We start from the raw sequence: 25,010 nt of genomic DNA on the forward strand, positions 1-25,010 counted from the left end.
ACATTATTCCAGTTTTGTGTCAGCAAAGTCACATTAAAATCCTATACTATCACAGAGACAGATAGCCAGCCGGCTACATTGCCTTTTGTTTGCAGCAAAAGAGTTCATCTCTCAACAAAAGCATATTGGTTGCTGGCATAGTATTCTCTGTAAGAGACTCCTACCTTTGCAGTTGTCTGTTTAGCAAGGTCAAAAATAATCCCTTCAGCTTCTTCATAGACTACAAAACATGGGTCCTGTGAGAAACTTCAAGATCTTTGTTTCTGCACTGGGCCCTCAGGGCTGTGCTAGAATGAATATTCATATATTAATCCCGTTTAACTTTAGGCATCTGATTTAGAAGTTGGCAGGCTCTTAGGTTCTTTGCTGAGTGTTGAATCATCCTCTGAGAAATCTGTTAACATATTTAGAGGCAAATCTCCATTTTCAGGCACTTAAGGTAGATGTATAAATTTAGACCTTAAATTAAGTCTGTATGTGGCACTGCTGCATTGAATTTCCCTGTTATCCTTTCCAGAGTATCATATCCTAGTGGTGCAGTTATACAGGAAACTGAGATGACTTAATAACTTGCTACCTTCAAAAGGAAGATAGCAACATCCTTCTCACCTATCTATGCTACTTCCATATTTCTCCCTGTACAACCCTTCCCAACCTTGAGCCATCTCAAGCATTGCCTGTGCAGTAGATCAATTCAATAAACTAAATCTGGCAGAAAAAAAAAAAACAAAACCAAAAGAGAGAGAAACAAGTAATTTCATGTTGTTATGGCAAGTCAAAGGGGTTTATCGACCCCTTGCTTTCACAAACGTGCATTTGCCTTCAAAAGCAGATGTGTCAGAGTGAACACAAGAGAAGTGTGACTGCTGCACAGAGATCAGAACAGGGATGGAGTGCGAAAGGAGGAGTTGGAGAGGACAGAGGTAAGATTAGGAGGGGAAGAAAAGGGAGATACCTCAACTCCCTGAAGCAACAGAAAGCAGTTAGGCTGTGTCCGTTGTCTCACTGAGCTGCATCCAGAGAAGGAATTATCTCTTTTCTATGTTATAGCTGATGACTGTATTTCCTCTCACTTTCATTTTTTAAGATGGGATAATTTTGGATAAATGCTCTCATAGGGAACACATCTTATTTACTATGTAAGGTCCCATTTCCTAATTTTTAAAACACTTATCTACCAACAGAAGAAGTCTGAATTGTGCTTATGTTTAGTTACTAATTCCAAACCACAGAACTTAAGTACCTTCGCTACCTCCCAAAATGAATGGCATTTGCTAGTTTTCTTGAGAAGTGAGTTTTATTTTAGTTGTGTTACTGGGGTTAGAAGAACTGCACTGCAGTAACAGATTCCTTGCCCAACAAGACCGACACAGATAAAAGCTGGTAGCAAACATTTTCATATACCAATAAAATAGAAGAAAACTACTTTTTTTCTGCCTAAACTTACTTCCCTTCTCTTGTGAGATTTGTTTTGTTCATTTACCTTGTGACTTTAAAAGTAAAATGGAAGAAAAATCTGAGTCCCTCTTTTTCTACTGAAGTGTGAACTCAGGCTTTTACTTTCATTTTGATCTTATCTTCATGCATATTCACAGCTGGAGACTTCTCACTAAAGTTAATGAGCACCTTCAATCTCAGCTAGCTGGCCCATGTGATGTTCCAGGTTCGAAATCAAGAGCTCAGTTGTATGCTGCAATTGTGAATGCTCTGTGCAGTGACTTCACAAAGGAGTTTGCTTGAGTGTTGAAAACTTGAGTTAACATCACTGTGAAAACAAACCAAGAGCTTGGATAAAGGACTGACTTTGAGATGGCCCTAAGCTGCTGTGGGCCTCAGCAGGGCATTGCAATAGTAAAAAATCAGCAAAGAAAGAACTTCACAAAATGCCTTAATCCAGACCAAAGTCTAACCCTGGAAGAAAATTGTCTTTCCAAATGCATTTAATTCTCACTGTCTTTGATGAAGTCCCCAAACAATGTTAGTTCTGATGATGGATTTCCTGATGGAAAGTTGCCACCCAGGAAATGAGCTGTTACAATCACTGCAGTCATTTTACAAGTGTTATGGGAGACATACTGCACTTTGAAAAGTGTAAGTTACTCTTGATCTGAGTTAGACAGGGATCATTTTTGGTGCCAAGTGGAATTTTCAGTTTAACAAAATTAAGAGTTTTTTTAAAATTGCTAGTATATTTAGAGCATTTTTTTTGCAAATGCACTTCAAAAGACTAGGTAATGAGGCCCTATACTGCATATAACTAGTAACCTCTTTTCTGTTTGCTTCCTAAGTTGAAGGATAAAAATCTATGTACAATGGGAACCAGACACTGTGCAGTTCAGTGTTTATGGTTTTAACTGACTTGATTATGCACTTAGAAAGGCACATGTATGGAAATACAGTTGAGAAAACACGTTCCTGCTTTAAAATCTTGTTATGAGTGTTTGATGAAAACATAAAATGTACCTGCATGACTACAGAACATTCTTCAAATTTCAAGAGGTGAATCAAAATTGAGCTTTCCAGTTTATGAAAGGAACTGATACATGTTGGTGACAGATTTAGAATCTGAAGAACATTTTATAGCATTAAGGATCTAGAAGTAAATAGAAAATTGGAGCATGGTTCATATAAAAGATAATAAAGCCATAGAACAAAGTTCAAGGAAGTAAGAATAAATGAAAGAGTATAAATGAGTTCAAGAGATTCCTAGGACAGAATTGTTTCTCAACAAGGAAGAGATTGATGGATATGATGAAAAGGTGAGACGTTGAATTGTGGGAATAAGATAAACCTGGGGGGGGGGAAAAAAGTTCACATGCTGAGCTGCTTGGGCACTTTGTATTTCAATAGTGTCTCATGTTCACTAACCTCTGATAGAATTCTTTATCAGTTTGATTTGATCGTACTGCAGGGTGCACTGTGGCAAACTTTTGCCAGAGCTGCCCATTGCTTCAATGAGAGCTGTTAGCTAGAAAGTGCGATGCTGTCTTTAATTATTTCCTTTGAAATATGGAACCCTATTGTGTATATTGCGTATTATTTTTAAATAAGATTCAAGCCTTTGAGAAAGCCACATGTGGCCAGGAATTGCTGAGGCAGACCTAGGTTTTTGTATGCTATTTTAGGGGACATTTTCTCTTTTTATTTTTACAGGAAGCTTAATGTGGCTTGATTTTCATTTTAGCAGTTGAGATGTCAAGGACGTAGCAACTATTACATGTTTGTTCGAGTCATATCATCAGCCTGGTAAAACAGTGTTGCACAGCCCACTGTGTAGTTGTGACAGCTACTTTTTGAAGACAAGCTTGCACGTTTGCCCAATGAGTTGGTAACCCGGTCTAAAAATAGTAAGAGAAGAAAAACTGGTTCAAAACCTTTCTTGCTGCCCATAAAGAATAGGTGAGTGGTGGAAGCATATACACAATTAGTTCTTTCTTTTCTCATTTCCTTCACTTTTTGAAAGACAAGTATGGTTCTTCTCTTCCTTCAGCAGGCTCCAGTACTCTAACCAGGTCCTCTCTACACCGGTAGGAGCCAAGGAAAGCTCAAAACTTGCATTCCAGTTGAAAAAGTTAGTAATCTGAATATATAAAGCCCAAAAAGCACAGCCTTGCTTTTCTTTTTGAAATATCCTTTGTTTCCTAAGCTCACTTTCCTGTTGTTTTCAGCTGGAACAGCAGCAGGCCCATAAGAATGTCACTTATGTCTAATTGTATAGACTGTATTGTCTGATTTCAATTGACTTGTATTCTGTGAGGGTATTCATACACTCTTAAACTTAGAGACTTCTTGTTCTTTTCAATTACAGAAGTAACAGAGGCCACAGCTAAAATCAAGAGAGAAATCTGGCAAAGGAAAATAGGGAACACTGTTTGCTTGTGTCTCTACTCCTTCACTTGGTTTCTTCTGCTTTATGTATATATATCCCTGTCCAGACTCAGTCATGTTAAATGAATAAATGAATAGCTGAACCTGGGAAAATCAACGAGCATTTTCTGTTTGTTTGTTTGTTTGTCTGAACACAAGCATCCCAAGCTTTATAAATCATCCCACCCTTTTCAACCAATTCAGCCTGGTTATCACGTGAACTCTCTTTCCTGAAAAGAACTTTGCATGTCTTTTGTGAGCTTTCTCTGGAAACACAGAGAGGAAAATGGTCCTCTCAGGTTAGATTTGCATTCACCCAGTGCTGAGCACTGTGGCTGTGATCCAGCAAAGCATTTAAGCTTAGTTTATCTTTAAGCATAAACCCATTGAAGTTAGTGGCACGATCCACGTACTTAAATTTAAACTTATAGTTGAGTGCTTTGCTGGATCACAGCCAGAGTACTCAGCACCTTACAGGATTGAACTCCGTCTCTTCTTTGGCACTGGCCTGAGGCAAGGTATACAGAGATGTGTGAATATGTGTTTTTTAATAGTATAGAGGTTAAATAGAGTATTATTCTCAGGTTACTTCATATTCCATTCAATAAAAGACATTCTCCAGTTTCTTAAAACTCTTGCCAGTTGTACTGAAACTGAGGACATTACAATTCCAAAAGAGTCTAACCTAGACTGTCACTCTCCTTTCTTTTTTTGATCATGCTGAATTTTATAACTCAGGAGATTCAGGTCAAGTTGGTGTTCTGAATGAAGGTAATTTGTTAACACACATTTAAATCCCTGCAATGTTCTGCTGACAAAGGCTAACTTAATATGTAACAGATTCAACACATCTCCAGTGCTGGTATACATTTTAAATAAAAGTGCATTTTACGGTTTGGACTAACTTGAGCCATTTGGGGCTGAATGAAGGTCAAATGCTTCAGGCAGCCAAAGTTAAATATTTCTGCACAAGTTTGTTTAAAGCTGGTTTGGATAGTGACCCCTACTGTTCCTTTTGAAATACGGAGGTCCTGAACATTTTTGCATCAGAAAATATGTAATCTACTCTAGAAACAACGGTTGTCATCTGCTGAGGTATGTTACTGATTTGGTGAGATATTTAGTATGTGGAATAGTCACAGCTGTAAGACTTATTAAATTAATTCAGTTAGATAAGGAGAAAACTGCTCAGAGTTTGTGCAAAATTTGGGGAGTTTGTGAGGGTTGTGGGGTTTTTTGTTATTGTCCTTTGTTTTGTGTTTTTTTCTGTGTGTGTGTTTGTGGTTGTTCTTTTTTTTTAATTTTCAGACATATGTCAAAGGTAGCCAGTGCACTGCCTCCGTCAGATTAAACCAACTATAATGCCTATATTACTGAAAATATTTTTTTATTGGCTGTATCACAAAATAATTGAAGATAATCTCAAATCAGCCTAATGTGAGCAAGTTTGCCTGTAAACGTGGATTCAGTTGAGAGGTGTTTTTCTCCTTCTCCTTCTTTTTTTTTTCCCCCCTCTTAAGTATCCTTTCCAAATTTAAAGTCCATATTTCTTACTTGAATATCAGCCAATCAGACTTTTTATCTGCACAGACTAATGATACATTCCAAGTATTATTTACTTGATTATAAAGCCTGGTTTGATGGGATACAATCACTTTTCTGTTCTCAATGACCTACTGAATGATGACATTACTCAAAATTCCAGTTAGATGATGCAAATGACCTAACTGGTTTGTCTTCTGCCATGGCAATAATTAAACTCAAATGTCAAAGCAAACTTAGTAAACAAAATCTCCCTTTTATGTAACTGAAATTATGCTATGGAAAGCTTAGGAATATTAGCTATGGAAACTGTTTTGTTTCCTTCATTTAGATGACATAGGTAGACACTTCAATACTCATTTTATATACTGGCATTTCAGGATTTTGTATTCTAAAATATTCAATGACGCAAATATTTCTCTTCTGTTTATTAAAGTGCTGATCATAGTTGCTGTTTCCTCTATTTCTTTTTCTACCTTTATAAAAAACCTGAGTCAAGCAAGCTATGAATTAGCATCCATATAGTATTAGTAGAAACAACCATAGCAGCTCATGGTTATTTGTACTACATGCCATGATATGGGTAACGCAGATACATCAAAATTAACTTTAAACTGTATGGCTTAGTAGCAGTTTAGTTTTGACAGCACTGAGAAACAACTGGGAAACAGCTACTGGTTTCTTCTTATGAGGCCTATGTGGCTATCACTGAGGTTTCTGGTTAAGGTAATTTATCTAATGTTCAAGGTACTTAGTGAAAAATAGACAAATAATAATTATATGTCATGCTCTTATATGTTGGTTACAATACAGGCTTCCACAAAATATCACCTAAAAAAGATGGGCACAGTCTTCTAGATTGTCTCAGATACACGAGGTGGTTTGCCCAAAAGCAAATGTTTGAAACGCCAACCCAGTCCTTGCTAGCATACTGATTTGGTGGCATCATGGCAAAAAGTCTTGATAAGTAGTGGTGAAACGCTGGCAGCTAGGCTTCCCAACTATTTTACTTTTTTCTCAATTTCTTTCTTAGTTAACTGTAAATGAAATTTGTTTTGATGGAGTTCTTATGCTGACACTATGCTAATTACGGTATTTCTGCAAGAGTGAGAAGTAGAAAGTATCTATCAGTGCTGGTAGTGGTTCGTCATAAGTGATGCGACCTTCCAGGTTGTCTGTACTTTCGAATTTAGGCAAATTCACATGTGCCAGAAGACATAATGCTCTTTCCATAATAAGATTTTGTTCCTGACACATTACATATCTTCTTTTAAGCTGAGGATCAAGACTGACGTTTGGTGATCTGCAACAGAAATCATACTTGAGATTCCTTGAGGGTAATCAAGAGTACATAGTCCATTACATTTATGGCATTGGTGTGATAGATATTTTTCTTCTTTTTTGGATACTAAAGCTAGAGATATCAATGTCTGTAAGAAATGTTATAGGTTCTTGTTGAAAACATTCACTGTTAAAAACTCTGTGTCTCAGTGTTACAGGGCTCTCTTACTTCATTTCAATGAACCTGAAGTTATTTTCCAGGAGCAATGCCTGCCAACAGGGAGACATATTATTTATTACATCCAAGCATATGAATCTAACATGGACATAGCTAGAAGTTTCAAATTTAAATTGATATCCTTTCTTCAGTCAGTTCAATTAACTCTTTAGGGACAGGTGTGAAAGTCTGATTTCTAAATTCACCAAAGTTTGGGATTTTCCTCAAGAATGAAGACAACAGCAACTAATGAGGAACAAATACTGAATATAGGCAACCCAAATAAAATTTGAATTAGAACTATGTTGGCTTTGGCTTTGTTTACATTACCCCAGTGATATAAAAACTCCATTTTTCATACAGTTTTAAAAATTAAATATTAAATAATAAAGGTTTAATAGAGTGATGCATTTTTTTGCTATAAAAGCTATCCCCAAAAAGGATATGAAAAATATTTTCTATACTGTGGATTTATTCCATAATTTTAGAAGATGTATACTTACTTAAACACTGTATTTATACCTTTGATCTGACTATATCTTCCAGTTACAGTTGTCAGTCCAGTTTATTAACTTCTACTTATGGTCAGCTGCCCAAGTCCATAAGGCATATTTTATTGTCATGTATATATATATATATGTTTATGTACATGCACATATATATGAAATAACATTGGCTATGCTTAGTATAAAAAGTCGCCCGAAACATTCTGAAACATACAAAGCATGATAAAATTGATTAAATACAATTCATTTAAAATGCATTGCACAATTTAAAGGTTAACATCAGCCTTGTAATTTTTTATTGCATCAGTAGTCATATTTTTATTATTTTCTGCACTTTTTTTTGGTCTCAATTTTATCTGAAATTTGAGTAATTAATTTTAAGATCCCAGTGAGTCTACCACAACTGCTTTGGGAATCATAATAAATGTCCTACAACAGCCAAACCATGCCATCAACATTATTTTACTGCAGCTTGATGCTCTTTTTGCCATAAAGACTGTTGTGTTACACATACATAAAACCACATTGACAATCAATCCTACAAGCTCCAACTTTTTTCCTCCACTTTTTCTTCTTTCTGTAATACTGCTTGCCTTCAGTCAGATATTCTATGGCTCCTTGGTGTTAAGTTTTTAAAAGAAGTAGTAAAATTTTCAAAGCCTCAAACACGGAAAGAACAAAACAATTTTAGCTTTCATCTATTTGCAGGAAATTGTAGGTGGGTTTTCAACAGCTTTAATAATAACAACATGGATGTTTGGACTCCATCTGTCACCATTTTTGGTTTTTCATTTCAATCTGAGACTTAAAAGGAGAGGACACTGGGAGTATAAAGAACCTCTTCTCATTACTGAAGTAATTATATATCAGTATCCTGAAGACTATTCTATTCCCTGGTTTTGGTAAGTAGGTGGCATGTGACAAATTAAGTCATGATGGGACAATCTGTCCATCCAATGTAGCAGAGAACACACAAACCAAGAGCACCTTTGAAACACAGCATCTAAGAAGGGTACCAGTCAACAGTCTGGTAAATCTGGATAAACTCAAAAGGAATAGTTGTCACTGCAAATTGCTTTATTCACTATCATTTTTTCTATACCTGTGCTGGATACTCAATGGCTCAACATCTCACTTTTTAGTTTAATTTAGCGATTTTGTTTCTGCGTTTTGTGACAGAATCTTCATTAATTTTATGGAAAAAAAACCCAAACCAAATAACATGTTGATTGTATTTGTTTTGCTTGTAATGTAATAAGACAGATGCCTAGACAAAATTGTTGACTCAGAAATGAAAACTCAAAAAAATCAAACAAGTTGGGAGAGGTACTATAGTCCGTTTCTTCCCCCTGCAACATCATGAGTCCAAACAGTATTGGTCTGTGTGAGGAAGAGATAAATACTGCTAAAATTAAGCAATGTGTGAACACACACATATATTTACATGCATTGTTTAGAAAAATAAAACAAAAACAATATTCCCCAAATATTACTTCATAGAACAAAATGAAAGTACTGTTTATTGACTCAGTAGTATGTATTCCAAGCCAAAAAAGGAGATCTTTTAGGCATTTGGTATTTCGCTTGGCCAGTTAGTTTCCTTGGAAAAGGTACTTAGTTCTGTTACATCAAAATCATTTGGGTCTTCAGTGGTTTTTGTTGGATCTGTCACATTAATTCCAGTGTCTATGTGACTTAAGAATGAACCAGCAACATCTGAATAAGATACATACTGGGAAGGAGAATATGCAAACTTTCTGCTCACAAGGAAAGGCACATACAGAAATGTGATTTTATGGTAAGCTTTAATTGACTACTAGAAGTTAACAAAGTTAAATACAGCAAATTGTATCAGTTAAAATTTGTTGTTATTGTATAAAAGGTCAATGATCATGTGTTATTTTGTTTAAATGTGGAATGATATCATCACACGAGGCCTATAGACTGTGTAAGTGTAAACAGTTCTGTATTTTCTCTTTTGCATCACACAGCAGGGTACAGATGTGGAAGAATAGGACTATATTGCATTGAAAATTTTTTGGTGGACTTTTAGCAAAGGCCTGAAAGGTTTTTTTCTTTTGAGTAATTTTTTTTAAATAATTCTGCTTCTGAGGGAGTTATCATTAATATTTTAATCAAAATCCCCACAAGAATTTATCTGTGTCCCTTTTTATCTACCACTGATACAAATGTACTTATGCATTTTTGTAAAGGTAGCAAATTACATTAAGAAAATAACAGACTTCATTTTACTGACTTCTCCTCTTAGGAACTGACCTTGAGGTCCCAAATCTGTTACTGCATAGCAGAATGACAACCACAGTTGAACTTAATGAAAGACAGTTAATGAAAGACAATCTTATCTTACCTGAGAGTTTTTCTCTTGTTTAATCTCATTTGGTTATACTCAGCTATACTCAAGTAAAATAAGTTGTGCAAGTATAAGATCTGATTCATAGTAAATAATTCAAATAATTATATGTAAAAAATTACTTATAAATTTGGTAAAATACATTTAATATTTAAAATATTGTATATATTTGGCATACTTCAATATCTCCTTTACAACTGAACTAGTGTATTAATTCTGTGTTTGCATTAATGAACATTTTGAAAAAATGTATTTATTACCAGAAAAAAGGCAAAACAAACCAAAACAGGCTACCCAATCCATACACAGATTTCCATAATGGGCTCCATTTTTCAAGTACACTGAAGACAAAAGAAACATATCTCCAATCTATTTTAATTCTTGGCATGAATGGTTCTTTATTTGTGGATCGTTGGCCTGACAGACTGGAAAGGCAATGACTTCTATTTCTTTTGGTGTCTCACATCAATCTACTGCTAGGAAAATAGACAAAGGGTTTAGATTTGTATACAAAGGCGTCAGATTGAATTCTGCTGATAGCTGTATTTTGCTTCTGTAAAAAGGGTGGGATTATATCATATGCACTGTGTGCACTGTTCATGAATATGTTGTTCGTAAATATTCTTGTAGGATCAGTTGTACAATTTTTGTGTACGGTGATATTCTAAAGCTTCTAGACAGATAAGCTTTACAGAAGTGTGACTAAGCCATCCTGTACTTTAACAAATTAATATAGGGGAGTGTGGGTCTTTCTTTACATCCCTGAAGGGAAGCAAAGAAAGAACAGTTGTGACTACTATATATCTCATAAGCAAGTAAATCAAGTACAGCTAGGCAGATGGCATGAAGAGAACCACTTTTGCCAAGGAAAATGCAACAGTTTGCTTCTATAAGAGGAATATCGCTGATTTCAGGCTATGGAAAACCAACAATTAGATGGTGAATCATAATTTTTTGTTGCTTATTCTATGTGATTTGCAGTTTTATAACATAGTCCATAAGAAAACATGTGAACAGTCCTCCCCACCCCACAACTGTTTGCATAGAAATACTTTATGATTAACAGAAGCCATGAAGTTTCATTCATTTTTGTTGCTTAATTCTCTTTAGGATATCATAAACAATTGCTGTGGTGAGATGGACTTTATACTACCATTGTAGAAAGAGTTACATGCATCCCAGGCTTACAAAATTATGCAGAGCTCTAAGCTCTGTATGGTGCAAGGATAAAAATGTCATTCCACAGAAGGGAAGAGAAAGACCAGACATGGATACTGATTGCTCTTCCCAGTTGCCTTCATGATCCTTTCCTGGGGAAAAGAACTGGGAGGATTTTTTACTCCTGTCTTTTACATTTCAAAACATGACCCTCCTTGCAGCAGGCCAGGATAGGAGAGGTAATTGGACCAGGCTGCCTACCACACTGGAGCCTTTCCTTGGTTACTCACCCTTCCTGCTGCTGAAGGGAAAGGAGGCAATGGGTAAATACTTAAGCTCTTCTTCCTCTCAACAAGCTTTAGAGGAGCAAAAAGTGTCAATTATGATAAAAGTAGTGTGATATTTTACACAGAGGCCTATAATTATTGATAGAAATTGAACAGAGGAATCATACTCCTATTTCTAGTTTCTCAGGACTGAAAGAAAACACATGAATCAGTGAGACTGTAGTCTATGAAAATAAATAGGAAAAATCTTGATTAATGTATTAACCTTTCTATTCTTATCTGTAAACCATTTAAATATATATATAGTTATATAGTTTTTGGTTTTTTTTTTTTCACTGGCCCAGAAGAATCCTGAATTCTACAAAAATAAAAATTACACATAAAAAAAATTCATGAACTGGTAATCTCTAACAATTTTTTATCTGGTCAATTAATTTTAAAATCTATAATCTTATTTTTTGCTAAAATGAAATAAATTCAAAAGTGAAATGATATTTCAACCAAATAACTAAAACTTGAAACAAGAAATTAAAACTTGAAAATGTTAAAGCATAATACTTTAATAATGTAAAAGTCTGTTTTTCTTCCTGTTTAAGACATAGTTGTGAATACTTGCATTTCTCCATCTACTCTAATTGCTTTCAACAAAAATTAAAAGAAAAATGTTTTCATTAGAAAATTCCCAGATATTTATTAGCAATTGCATAAATAGAAACACTTTTTCTGAAGAAAAACACTTTAACACCAACAGTAAGAATGTTAAAGCAAGCAACTCTTGAAGGTTTTAGAATCTGTATATTCTCATGGTTGCTGAAGGCTACCACTTCTGATAAAGTGGATCAACTATAATATGTATTGAAGTGAGTTTAAAATGTCCTCAGTGACTCCTGGATCAATGTCAGTGAGTGACACTTTAATAGTCACTCAGCACTGTTTGAGTCAGAAACTAAGAACAGGGTTGATAAAGGTCTATGATTTCCTTTAGAAATTCTTCTATTTTTGCTGGGGCTAGATCAGAGCCTGGTACAAGATATTGCAAAATTATGATTCCTGCTTTCACACTCTGGTGCTTCTGAGATGATTATGCCTATTCTAATTAAATGTTTGCCTACTCTAGTCAGTGTAGACCATAATATTTATGTTTCCCCATAATTAAGATCTGACATAATTCTGAGCCAAAATTCAGAAGTGTTCTTCTTCATCTTCCAGATCTTACACAAACTACTGAGCTTGTCAGCCAGGGTTTGAAGGTGGTTTCAAAACCAGGTATTGAACAACAGAGGGAGCCAAGATTCATAATTGAAAGATAATGACTGAGGCATTCATCTGTGAAGTGTATGCGTGTTTTCAATTAGTTGCAAATGTTCTTTACACAGTTCAATATATGAGACAGGTTAGTTTGGAAAACCTGCACACCCTTTCAAACAACAGAGATGCTCTTTAGGACAACTCGGACAATTTGAAACTGGGAAAGTACATGAACAGATAAAAGTGAAAGGAGGAAAACTAGGAATATGCTAGCTATCATGATGGAGTAGCAGTAAGTCACAGGGAACAAGAGATCCCTTCCAAATACCAAACACAAATGCACAGCACTTTCTCAAAAGTGCAGGACATATTTACAAGGGCACCTTTACATGCTCTTAATCACTATCTGTACCTATATAACCCCATCCTAGACATGAGGAAATTAGCTTTCTGTCTTGAAAGAGACCATCCTGAGGGAGTCAAAAATAAGTCCCAAAGTTTAAAGTAAAAGAAAAGTAGTAAAGGAAAAAATAAATGCCATACCTGTTCTCTTCATAAAATCAGTTGTCTCTTGCTGTCAAGGAATTCCGCTTAGCTCCCCTTTTTTATGTGTGGCTGTGTCTCAGTATTCACTCATTTTGTACATCATTTATCACGACCAGTGCTGGGAGCTACACCAGCATCTGTGGGATGCATAGTATGTTTTGGATGAAAGCTCTCCCTGTTACCTTTAACAATGCCAATTGTTCTACATCCCCAGTGTTCTGCACTCGTCTTTGGTGGTTAGAAACAGCATTCCCAGCTGCAGTGGGAAAGGGTTTTGAATAAACATTAGGCAGACAGCAAACATACTGTATAAGCATTACATGAATTTGTATTTTGAACTATGAGTAATATGATAAGTTTTAACATTCTTTATGAGTGTCTAAATTAGGAGCCTACGTTATTGTTGAAGGTGTCTAAGGAAAGACTTATTGTCCTAAACTTTCCAGTCAATAAAAAGAGTGAGCCATTTGTGATTCAAGATATCACTGCACTAATTGGTCAGGTTGGGATTCATGCTTGAGACGTCAGACCCAGGAGCCTCTGACCTTGTAGATACATTGCTGATAGCAATTCCATCTACCCTGCACTTTGGTAGAAGCCATTTTTTTCCTTCAAAAGCTACCTACATAGTTTTTTTGTCGCAATATGATAACTCCTCTGGTACAAACTACCCTATCTGCATCATTCAGTCTTCAGAAGTGTTGGGCATGAGGAAACTTCCTGATGCATAGAGAGGTCTGACTCATCTCTCATCCTTGCTGTCCAAGCAAGCTGTCTGCAGCTGCTGTGACAGCAAAAAAATCAGCTGAGATCCATAAGAAGGAGGCTGCCTCAGGATCTCTGTGTTCCCTTTTTGGGAGTCACATATATCAAAGCTAAGAATGCAGAGTAATTCCTAAATTTCTGTTCTGTCCTAGACATTGGTAGTTTCTGGAGGCATCCTAGGAGGAAACTACAAATATATGCTTTGGCAGACAAGGTTGCAGAGGTGTTGTGTTCACCTTTACCTTTTCAGTGACAGATTTGAAGGACAGATACCAGCAATCGGTGGTGGAATCCCATGACTCCTCAAATATGCATGCGTACTTGAATGATTTGAATAATAAGACTAAAGTCTTAGAATGAAAAACAAGCTAAGATGGTATCAGAAAAAATGTGTTGACACACCCAATTTAAGGATTTACATTTACTTTTTCTTTTCAGCAACTTGCCCTTTCTCATTGACACTGTGGAGCTTATTATTGTCTTCATAAATGACATGACTAGGATCTGACATAGTGGTTGGGTTTACAGTTGCTCAAGGCACTCCACTGCAGAAGAATCTGTCAAAAAATGGGGCTTGACTCTTTATGTTAATTTTAAAGTTTGAAAGTTGATGAGAAGACACTTAGTACTAACTGTCACAGGTCCAAGAAAGTTAGTCTTTTTTCATTTGTTTGTTTCCAGTTTTGTTCTGTCAACAAAATACTTACTACAACTTTGTTCGTATGAGCTGAATTTATTGTTGTCTTGGATTTCAATAGCTGTTCTGCAGTCACCAAAAGAGAGGTTGTTAAAGAGAACTTATCTTCTGCTTAACTACAGGGTGTGTCTCATCCTTGCAATGTATCTCTGTATATTTGCTGAGACGCAGGTCCATCAGTCATCTGTCATGTGCCAGTTTGCTGCTAGATCTTGATTGCCCCCCTTTATTTCCTTTCAGGGAATGCAGATAAAGGCTGTGGCAGTAGATGCTTTAGTCTTGGCCTGAGGTGTTGCCAGGGCACAAGTGAGAAGCAATACCGAGTTCTGCAATTCACTGCAGTTTCCACGTCCCCCACCTTTGAGCTTCATGCTTTGTCTAAAGTCTTGGCAGGTTAGTTAAGGTTTAAGGTCTATTTATCATCTGATTTATTTCAGACTCTGTCAAGTGGGTTTATTAACAGTGCAGTGGGAAGCTTTGTGATTATCATTTATATGATAAAATGAGTTAGATAATAAGACAGACAAATAGATAGGGATTTATGCAGGGATAGGAGGAATTATTCCTAGAATAAGATGCTTACAATCACACTGTCATCATAGACATTAAGAAGTGGCTCCCATATAGAACATTCCAAACCCACTGCACAGAAGTAGATTTTGGTGACCAACAGTACAATTAAGATGTAGAATTTAAATCTAATTGTGAAAATTATTTTCCCCTGTCTGTATTATTTCTAAGTTTAGTTGACATTCATCAACTTCATTTAATCCTATGTGGACCAAACACTGCTTCATAAGACACTGATTTTTGCATAGTAAAATAACTTATTTGACTTGATGGGTATTGATAGTAATGGAAAGAATAGATGAGCATCAAGTTTCCAGTGTATTCTCAGACATTACTATAAATCATGACAGACAGAAACATGGTTTTTTGGGGTGCGTGTGTTTTCTTATAAAAATGCTCTTCAGTGTTTCAACATCCAGCAGATACTGTGACCACAGTAGAATTCATTATTTCCAAATTAAATACACATTGAATGCTTACTGAGTTTTGGTTTACACATGTGTTTGATATTCCACAAGACTTATCTGTGAAAGAAAAAAAAAGAATAAAAAAAAAGGTTTAATTAAGTTGAAAATTCTGGCTTTATTGTCAGTGAAGAACAATCCATTCCAGCAGTTCTTTCATGGATTTATGGCCCTTTAAAATCAGTACAATGGTAGCAGAGATCTAAAGAACATCTGGTGGAGACGTTTTGTATTACCTGCACATGGAAAATACAAAAAATGTCATATGGCTCAGATGAGATTCACTTTGGTCATATAGCCATTTACCATCCTAAACCAATACTTAGACATTAGTGTTAATAAAAACCAGGAAAAGGTACTTTGAGACATATAATTACAATACTTGTTTATCCTCATTTGTCTTCTTTGGTAATAAAGTGGTTTTCATATTACTCTGGTTTATTGCAGATTCACAGTTCAGTTTGTTTTTAAAAATTAATACCCTTGGCTATGGCTCATAAAGAATCTGGAACCTGGATTCACTCCCTGAGAAAATTCTCTTGGATACTTTTCCTTGAAGTGTGATTTAGAGCCTATACTTTTTTTTCTGAAGACTGATAGAGATGACTGTCATCCTTTACCGTTTCTGACCTATGAATTTTGTTTTTTCTCAACTTCAATTTGTGTGTGTGAATGACATATACATACTTCACATTTATATTATTCAGCAGTCACCATTTATTAAGCATTTTTTTCTGTTGGTATTATTCACCAGTACGCCAAAACATGTTTATATAATAGTAAATAAAACAACATAACAGCACTTCTATTATAACAAAGGATTTTCATACAGTCAGGAAGACACATCCAAGCCTTTGGAAGTCTGCAGAAAAAAATGGGCTGGACAGATAGATGAAGGGGTGTGGGGGGCATGTGGGGGGGTAGAACTTCCTACAGATGCCAATCCAAGAAGATAGAAATAGACACAGGTCCCTTAGATGCTCATCCAGTGCCCTGCCCCTTATGTTATACAGTTTCTAGTTTTCCAAAAACTTATACTAAATATTCATGGGAATCCCCAAAAGGTCAAAACCTCCAGGCTACAATAGTTTAAATTTGGTTTGGAAATAACATTCGTCAGCCATAAGGTATTACTGTCTCTGAAAGTAATTTTGATTTGAGTCTTGAGCCTAGAGTGGAAACCTGGCTTTTATTGCTAAACCCCATTGACTCATGAGCAAAGCAAAATGCTTGAGAGACACTTGTATGAACACACAACACCCATGTAAGCTTTCTACAGATATAAGACAATTAATTCACAGGCCTTATAATTCCTCTTTCTTAGACTGATAGGAGACACAGCAGAGCAAGAAATATGTTTGAATGTTATCCGCTTGCCTGGCCTTAGCAGTATTGGTGCTTAAGTCCTGAATCAGTTCAGAAAAGCGCCATGACTATATATAAACGTGTCCAGACTATTCAACTAGGCAGTCTAATCAGACCAGCAGTTTTACTGTTCCTCAAATTGTAAACCATGAGTGCAGTGCAGCTTTGCTCATTCTCATTGACCTTCAGTCTCTGAGGCTCCTGCCGTCTAAGGGGTAGAGGGACTACACTGACAGTAACAAATGAATGCTTGCTTGCACATTAATTTATATTTGCTTCCCTTCTTATCACTCCCCCTGCCCTGCACTGTTTTAATTTATAAAATAGCAACAAGGTTTACTTTCTGTTAGGAATCTTTTTTTTCTTCTTTTTCTTTTCAGACTCATTTGACAGATTCATTTCAAATTCAGAATTTGTTAAAGTCCTTTGCTTTAGAGGAGTTTAAGTGGTAAAAGGAAAATGTTAAAAGGTTTTCACTGGAGAGTTTCCACCATGTTTCTGCAAGTGAATGTCAGTCTCAATGATTTCATCTGAGTGGCTGCTGCAGAACTAGAGCACTGACAAAAAGAGGAGGGGTATCTGTAACCAACCACCTAAACTGCACCACTGATGTTTTCCTTATGTATTTATCAGTAGTTTTTTAAAAAATTGCGATACACAGAATCTTCCCAGTTGTTCATTATGACAAATACTGCAGCTTTCTGTGTGGCAACCAATACAAGAAGATGGCTTGTTGGTCGTCTTTACTGAAAAAAACCCAAACAAACCCCACAAGCTATTTTTATCCTCTGCAATGTGTCAAAGAAGTTGTCAGGTAATTGCATGGAAAGGTTCTGATCATTGAAGCTATAGTCTGTTGGGAGTCTTGGTGTTGACTATTTTTTCTTGACTACTTTACTATTTTCTTTATGATCTTCCAAGCTAAATAATTATTTGGCTGGTTGTGGCTTTAAATTTTCACTGCCAGATGAAAGGGTTAATATGTTTTTTCCTTTTTTTGGTTCAAACCCAAAATTGTGCTGTGAAGTATTTAGAACAGCAAGCACAGCCTTAGCAAAACTAAGATATGATTTCCCCCACTTATTTCTTTAATAGAGACATCAATCTCTCTGTCATGGTTTTGTTGCTATACATATAGAGCAAACCTATTTTTTTCCAGGCTGATTAATTTTTATTCTAGATTGAAGGAAACTAACAAACAAACAAAAAAACAGCAAAAGAGGAATTGTAACATGCTTACTTCCAACTGAAACACTAAACAGGAGCTGTTGCAGCAGGGAGTATGCTGTATTTAAAGGCACAATGAACACTGAATACTCATTTTCTTGTGCTATTTATAAACTTCTCACTCCTTTCAGTCCTATTGTTTTTACTAGACTGTATATGAAGCACTGTTGCATTCTTCCATTTTATATAGCATATTGCATGTGAGACCTGCTCTTACAGCCAGTTTAAATGCTGTGGTAAAGAAGGGAACAGCCAACAGCTCATAGTCATCGCCACTAATGCTACCCTGGACATAGACATGAGGTCTTGAGAATAATTATGATTTTATTCTGAGTAGTTTGGCTCTAAGCTTTCTGTCTTTCCCCTGTATTTAATGGCTTGCAGGTCTTTGTTCTCTTTTATTTGATGTCCTTCAGAGATCCCAGGGTAGTCAGGTGCTGCTGCCACACTATGCCAATGTGAAATGAGAGCTTCTTGGAAACACCTATCTTATGTGTCTCATGTCCCATTGATTCTGACTTGCTCTTTTCCAGCTCTGTCACCAAGTGACCACTCTGATGGCTCTTAAAATTCATGAATATCTATAGAAATCTTCCCAAGTTTCTTTTTTAATCACTCAAGTAATTTTATAAATTACCTGTAATTGTGTATAAGTACCAAATAATAGGCCTCAGCAGCATCTGCTTCTGTCCATCTGAAACTTTTATATGAAAACACCATTTTAAAGGTGTTTCTTGCTCTTTTTGTAGTGATTAATGGGATATAATATTTGACCATTGTATATAAGTTTACTCACATGCTCAGAATTCAAAGGTAGTATTACTGCAGTGCCTCTTACAAAGGAAGTGCTTTAACCAGGCTCTTCATATTTTTCCTCCTTCCTAGATTATCCCAAGTATAAAAAGCCATTTTAAAGTTTAAATATACTACAGACAACACTGAAAAATGTGTGCATTTTTATTTTAATCTGATTTATTAAATGATTAATCTTTGATCTTTTCAGTATCAGTTTACTATGCAGTTATTTTACATAGCATGTTCAGACTAAACCTGAAAATTTTCCTTCAGAAAAAAATAATGGAAATTTCAGTTTGTTTTGTGCACATTAGAGAAGATGGAAAATATTGACTTTTCAAGACAGAAAATATTACTTTATTTTGTCATAATGGTAACATAATTAGTGATCAGAACAGTGACTTATTTCCTGGATGTCTCTGAAAATCCTTTATTCCAGAATTTTCAAATGTGATTCTTCCAAAAATAACTGACACTTCAACCGTCAGTTAAATTTCTAAATAAATTGAAAAACAGACATATCTATATATACACACACACACACACACATGTATATATAAATATAAATCACATGAATCTCTACCCTGTTTATCATTTATAAAATGGAAATAGTACTGCTTTTCTCAGCCAACATCTCAGGATATGTCAAGGTGGATGTATTACTCTGATAGAGATAGATGGAAGGATCTTAGCTGAAAAGTACTTCAAAGCTATTCTTCCAAAACAATCAAATATCTCAGCTTTGAGAAGGCAGCATATAACTTTTAGTTGCCTTACAATCTACATCTAGAGTAAGATACTTTACTGCATAAGGAAAGTGTTAGATTTCTAACAGAACTGAGAAAATCTTCTTGCCTTGATTCTATAAAATCCCATGATTCCAGTTAACAGTTATACTTTTCTTTTTTAAAAAAGTTCTTTACTTGCTCTTTTAATACTTTAAATCAACTTCATTTTTCTATCTACTACTTTTTTTAAACTTGTCTTCAGCATGTGGATCACTGTTTATTCAATGCCTGAAGTTCTCAGAAGACATCTGCTTTTCACAGTGTCTCCAGAAGACCGTGCAGAGTTAGTGTTTCAAACTCTGCCCAAATAAGTTACAAAACTCTCTGGACTGAGATCTGGATCTTCTGTCATCATGGGAATCTCAGTCCATTACCAATCATCCAGGAAAGATATGAAGAGAACTGACGAAATGCCAACTTGCTTCCTGTGATATTTAATGTCATATTCAAAGGGCAGCAGATTTCTTTTCTGCATATGAACCATTTTAAAGCTGCTAGAAAAAGCAGATATTAAGATTCAAACTTCATACTGATTCAGACACCTGTCAGTCACCCTGTGATTCTGAGTTTTTGCTATGACTTTGATAGGTCTCATGTTAATCCTTGAGACCAATAATAAATTAAAAAAAACCTCTGGCCCTTCTTCCCATTCCACTAGATTACAAGTATTAATGTGTTCTTCATGAAATAACAATATCTTACTCATTTGACAAGTTTCTGCAAGAACTAAAGATATGACCACTCTAAAATATGTATTCCTACCTGAAGTTTTCATTACAGTTTTTTTTTTCTTTAGGGGATTTTTATCTAATGGAAGATTATTTTATTTTAGATTATCTTGTTCCCTGCAAATTTTAATGGAGGAAACAAGAGACAAACCATTGACAACTCTAAGCAATATTTTTGATACTGATTTGGAATTTCATCTCTTCTTATGTTTAGGCTTCCTTATTTTGCAACACAAACTTGACCACAGACACATCATGTTGAGAACTGACACAAAGCTGCTGTGATAAAAATCCCAGAAAGACTATTCTTGCTACAAACTGCAAAAGTTTTAAAATGGTCCCCAATGTACACTAAACATTTGCAAAGTCCCCTGGTGAAGGTGAAAGGAGCATAGTTCTGAGGTTATAAATCCTTTGCATGGAAAATGAAATGCTCATAGAGTTCACAGACAGTAGCCATAGCATATTGTGCTATGCTCTGGTTTTCCAGTCTACAGAACATGTTTTGTTTTGTTTTGTTGTGTGCCTTTTTCCTTGTTTTTCTCCTTTCCCTTGCTTAATGTTAAAACATTTGCAATGTCACTAACTCTGGTTATTACTCACCATTCAGGGCAGTAGAAGATGTAGACATGTAAAGCAAGATAGCTTGGTTCCCAGTTGTTGCTCTTTACAAATAATGCTGTCAGACTCCCTAGACACCCCAGTCATGTATGTGGGTTCTGCAGAACAGTGTCTAAATGTGCTTTAAAAGTGTAGCATAACACGCTGTGATAATTTTCTGTAGTTAATGTGAAAGTCTTCAGGTCTATCTCAAAGAGTACAGTTTACCTTTAAACTATCTACCTGTAATGCTGTCTAGTCCTCTTGTAATTTATCTCCTGTAATCTATCTCTTGTATCCTACATGGTTGGAGCATGTTCATGGATGACATAAATATCAATCACACATTTTAGAGATTTATAAGAACTGAATGACTTCCCTAAATGACAAAAAGCTGTGAAAAAGCAAGAAATAGAACTTGTCCCTCATATTATAATTTAAATAGTAAGGTTATAAGCACTGCATTTGTAGCTAAAATGTAGTTAACTAGGGACAGGATGGGGGAGGGGGAAGATTTTGCAAGTTAGGCAGCATCCCTTAATGAAGATTAATTTTCTTCACTTTTTTTTTTTTTTTTTTTTTTCCTGATTGTTGGATATGAAGCATATCCCATGCATAGCTAAGGATAAGATATCTGCAGTGGTTGTAAGACGATAAGGTTTTTTACTTTAATTCTCAAACTCTTGAGAGTGTAGGTTATCTTGCAAAAAATTGTATTCTATTTGCTCTAATTCTATTTTCTTGTGGTTTACAAGTGCTATCACTTCATGTATCCACCCCCCTCTGAGTCCCATGTGTTAGAAGCCACAAAAAACTGTAATTGCCGCACAGTAAATTTACTACCTTGTCCTATTAATATTTTTCCATATTTCCAAAAAGATTTCCACATTTCTTTTTTTTTTTGTATCTGCTTTAGGAGCACACAAAGTTATCCATAACTGTAGTTCAACTTGCTGTGCTACATATTCCAAAGTTCCTTCCTTTCCCTCAACTTCTTAAACTATGGGTCTTTGTTAAATGACAAATGCCTCATTTTTCTAGCGTTGTTCACACATTGGTTAAGCACCTAAGAGTCAACAGTGAAGTCGGGAAGAAAGGAAACTTCTTTTCAGTTCTGGATGACCCTATTTTCTGATCAATCTGTTTCTTGACAGCAAATCAGGCTGACATCACTCCCACTAAAAGAACTGATAATTCTGATTTTCTGTACAAGTAATTGTGGTTGCGTAGACATAAATTAAATGAAAATAAAGGCTTGAAAGAAAGCATTGTTTTTTGTTTTTTATGTCTCGTTTGCCTAACTGTACTTTTTCATCTGCACTGACATTTAAAAGAAATATTCTAATATATTTTAAAATTAAAAAAAAAAAATAAATTTAAATAGTCCCTGCTAATTCTTTTTGCGAAGGAAGAACAGGTTGATAATTTTGACTCTAGCTGATTTCTCTTGCTAGGAAGAAGTGGAGTATATGTATGTGTCTTCTGTGCTGCAAAGCAGTTTTTCTGACCTTCTGTGGGTTTTCCTTCTTAGGGATATAGGTTATGTTTTGGGTTTGGTTATTATTATTATTATTTTTCCTAAATCTATTCTTATTTTCTAGTGTGGATATTTTTCATCTGCAATTCTGAAACAGCGGCAGATTGCTTTTCTGGGTTAGATAATTTGAACAAAGAGTTCAGTGTCTTAAGGAATATTATCGTCTCAAAAATTAGTTCTGTTTGAAAATGCTGTGCTTGCTTTTGTTATAACTCACAAGAACCAGATCATATTTCTATGAAGAAAGGAGACGGAAAGATAATCTAATTTATTCAGTGTGTTGACGCATTTTATAGCACTTTACACACAGAATACACAGAATAGTATAGGTTGGAAAAGACCTTTAGGATAATTGAGTCCAACCATAAACCTTACACTGCCAGTTCAACACTAAACCGTGTCTGTAAGCACCACATCCAAATGTGTTTTAAATATCCTCAAGGGACAGTGACTCAACGACTTCCCTGGGCAGCCTGTCCCAATGCTTGAGAACCCTTTTGGTGAAATAATATTTCCTAATAGCCAGTCTAAACCTCGCCTGGCATAACCTGAAGCCATTTCCTCTCATCCTATCACTCATTACTTGGGAGAAGAGACTGACACACACTTTGCTACAGTCACCTTTCAGGTAGTTATAGAGAGCAATAAGGTCTCCCCTCAGTTTTCTTTTCTCCAGACTAAATGACCCCAGTCACTCAGCCACTCCTCAAAAGACATGATCTCTAGACCTTTCACCAGTTTCGTTGCCCTTCTCTGCACATGCTCCAGCAACTCAATGTACCTCTTGTACTGAGGGGCCCAAAACTGAACACAATATTCAAGGTGCAGCCTCACCAGTGCCGCGTACAGGGGCACAATCACTTCCCTAATCCTGCTGGCCACACTATTCCTGGTACAAGTCAGGATGCTGTTGGCCTTCTTGGCCACCTGGGCACACTGCTGGCTCATGTTCAGCCAGCTGTCAACCAACACCCCCAGGTCCTTTTCCTCCAGGCAGATCTCCAGCCACTCTTCCCCAGGCTTGTAGCATTGCATGGGGATGTTGTAGCCCAAGTGCAGGACCCAGCACTTGGCTTTTTTAAATGTCATACAACTGACCTCGGCCCATCGATCCAGCCTGTCCAGGTCCCTCTGCAGAGCCTTCCTACCCTCGAGCAGATCAACACTCCCACTCAACTTGGTGGCATCTGCAAACTTAATGAGGGTGCACTCGATCCCCTCAACCAGGTCATTGATAAAGATATTAAACAGAACTTTGAATTGCCCCAATACTGAGTCCTGGGGAACAGCACTTGTGACTAGCCACCAACTGGGTTTAACTCCATTCACCACAAATCTTTGGGCCTGGTCATCCAGCCAGTATTTTTACCCAGTGAAGAGTACGCCCATCGAAGTCATGAGCAGCTAGTTTCTGCAGGAGAATGCTGTGGGAGACAGTGTCAAAAGCTTTACTGAAGCCTTTCCCTTATCCACTAGGCGGGTCACCTGGTCATAGTAGGAGATCAGGTTAGTCAAGCAGGACCTACCTTTCATAAACCCATGCTGACTGGGCCTAATCACTTGGTTATCCTGTACATTCTGTATGATGGCACTCAAGATGAGCTGCTCCATAACCTTCCCCAGCACCAAGGTCAGACTGACAGGCCTGTAGTTCCCCAGATCTTCCTTCTGGCCTTTCCTGTAGATGGGTGTCACAATTGCTAACTCCCAGTTAGCCAGGACAGCTGATAAAGGATGGAAAGTGTCTTGGTGAGCACTTCCACCATCTCCCTCAGTACCCTTGAGTGGATCCCATCTGGCCCCACAGACTTGTGTGTGCCTAGGTGGTGTAGTATGTCGCTAAACATTTCCCCTTGGATTATGGGGGCTTCATCTGCTCCCTGTCCTTTTCTTTCAGCTCAGGGGGCTGGGAACCCCAAGAACAACTGGTCTTACTATTAAAGACTGAGTCAAAAAAGGCATTAAGTATCTGAGACTTTTCCTCATCCTACGTCAGTATGTTTCCCTCCACATTTAATAAAGGGTGGAGATTCTCCTTAGCCCTCCTTCTGTTGTTAATGTATTTATAGAAGGTTTTTCTATTGTCTTTTACAGCAGTAGCTACACAAAGTTCTAGCTGGGCTTTGGCCCTTCTAATTTTCTCCCTGCATAACTTTGCTACACCTTTCTCCTGACTTGTCTGCCCCTTCTTCCAAAGGTCATAAACTCTCTTTTTTTTTCCCCAAGTTCCAGCCAAAGCTCTCTGTTCAGCCATACCGGTGTTCTTCCCCCCAGCTTGTCTTTTGGCACATTGGGACAGCCTGCTCTTGTGCTTTTAAGATTTCCTCCTAGAAGCATGCCCAACCTTCCTGGGCTCCTTTGCCCTTCAAGTCTGCTTCCCAAGGGACTCTGCCAGCCAGCGTCAGCTTCCTAAACAGGCCAAAGTCTGCCTTTCATAAGTCCAAGGTGGGA

At 36.6% G+C, this 25,010-nt stretch overlaps 1 long non-coding RNA gene across 1 annotated transcript in view; it reads right to left on the reverse strand.

The window, feature by feature from the left end:
• Positions 1–10,015: 10,015 nt before the first annotated feature.
• LOC135311951 (uncharacterized) overlaps positions 10,016–25,010 on the reverse strand; it is a 32,816-nt gene continuing 17,821 nt past the window's right edge. The window contains exon 2 of the long non-coding RNA XR_010371518.1: positions 10,016–15,579. This is a non-coding gene — a long non-coding RNA (uncharacterized LOC135311951). The remainder of the gene's footprint in view (positions 15,580–25,010) is intronic.

The sequence above is a fragment of the Phalacrocorax carbo genome, chromosome 2 (assembly GCF_963921805.1).
Source record: "Phalacrocorax carbo chromosome 2, bPhaCar2.1, whole genome shotgun sequence".
Lineage (NCBI taxonomy): Eukaryota > Metazoa > Chordata > Aves > Suliformes > Phalacrocoracidae > Phalacrocorax > Phalacrocorax carbo.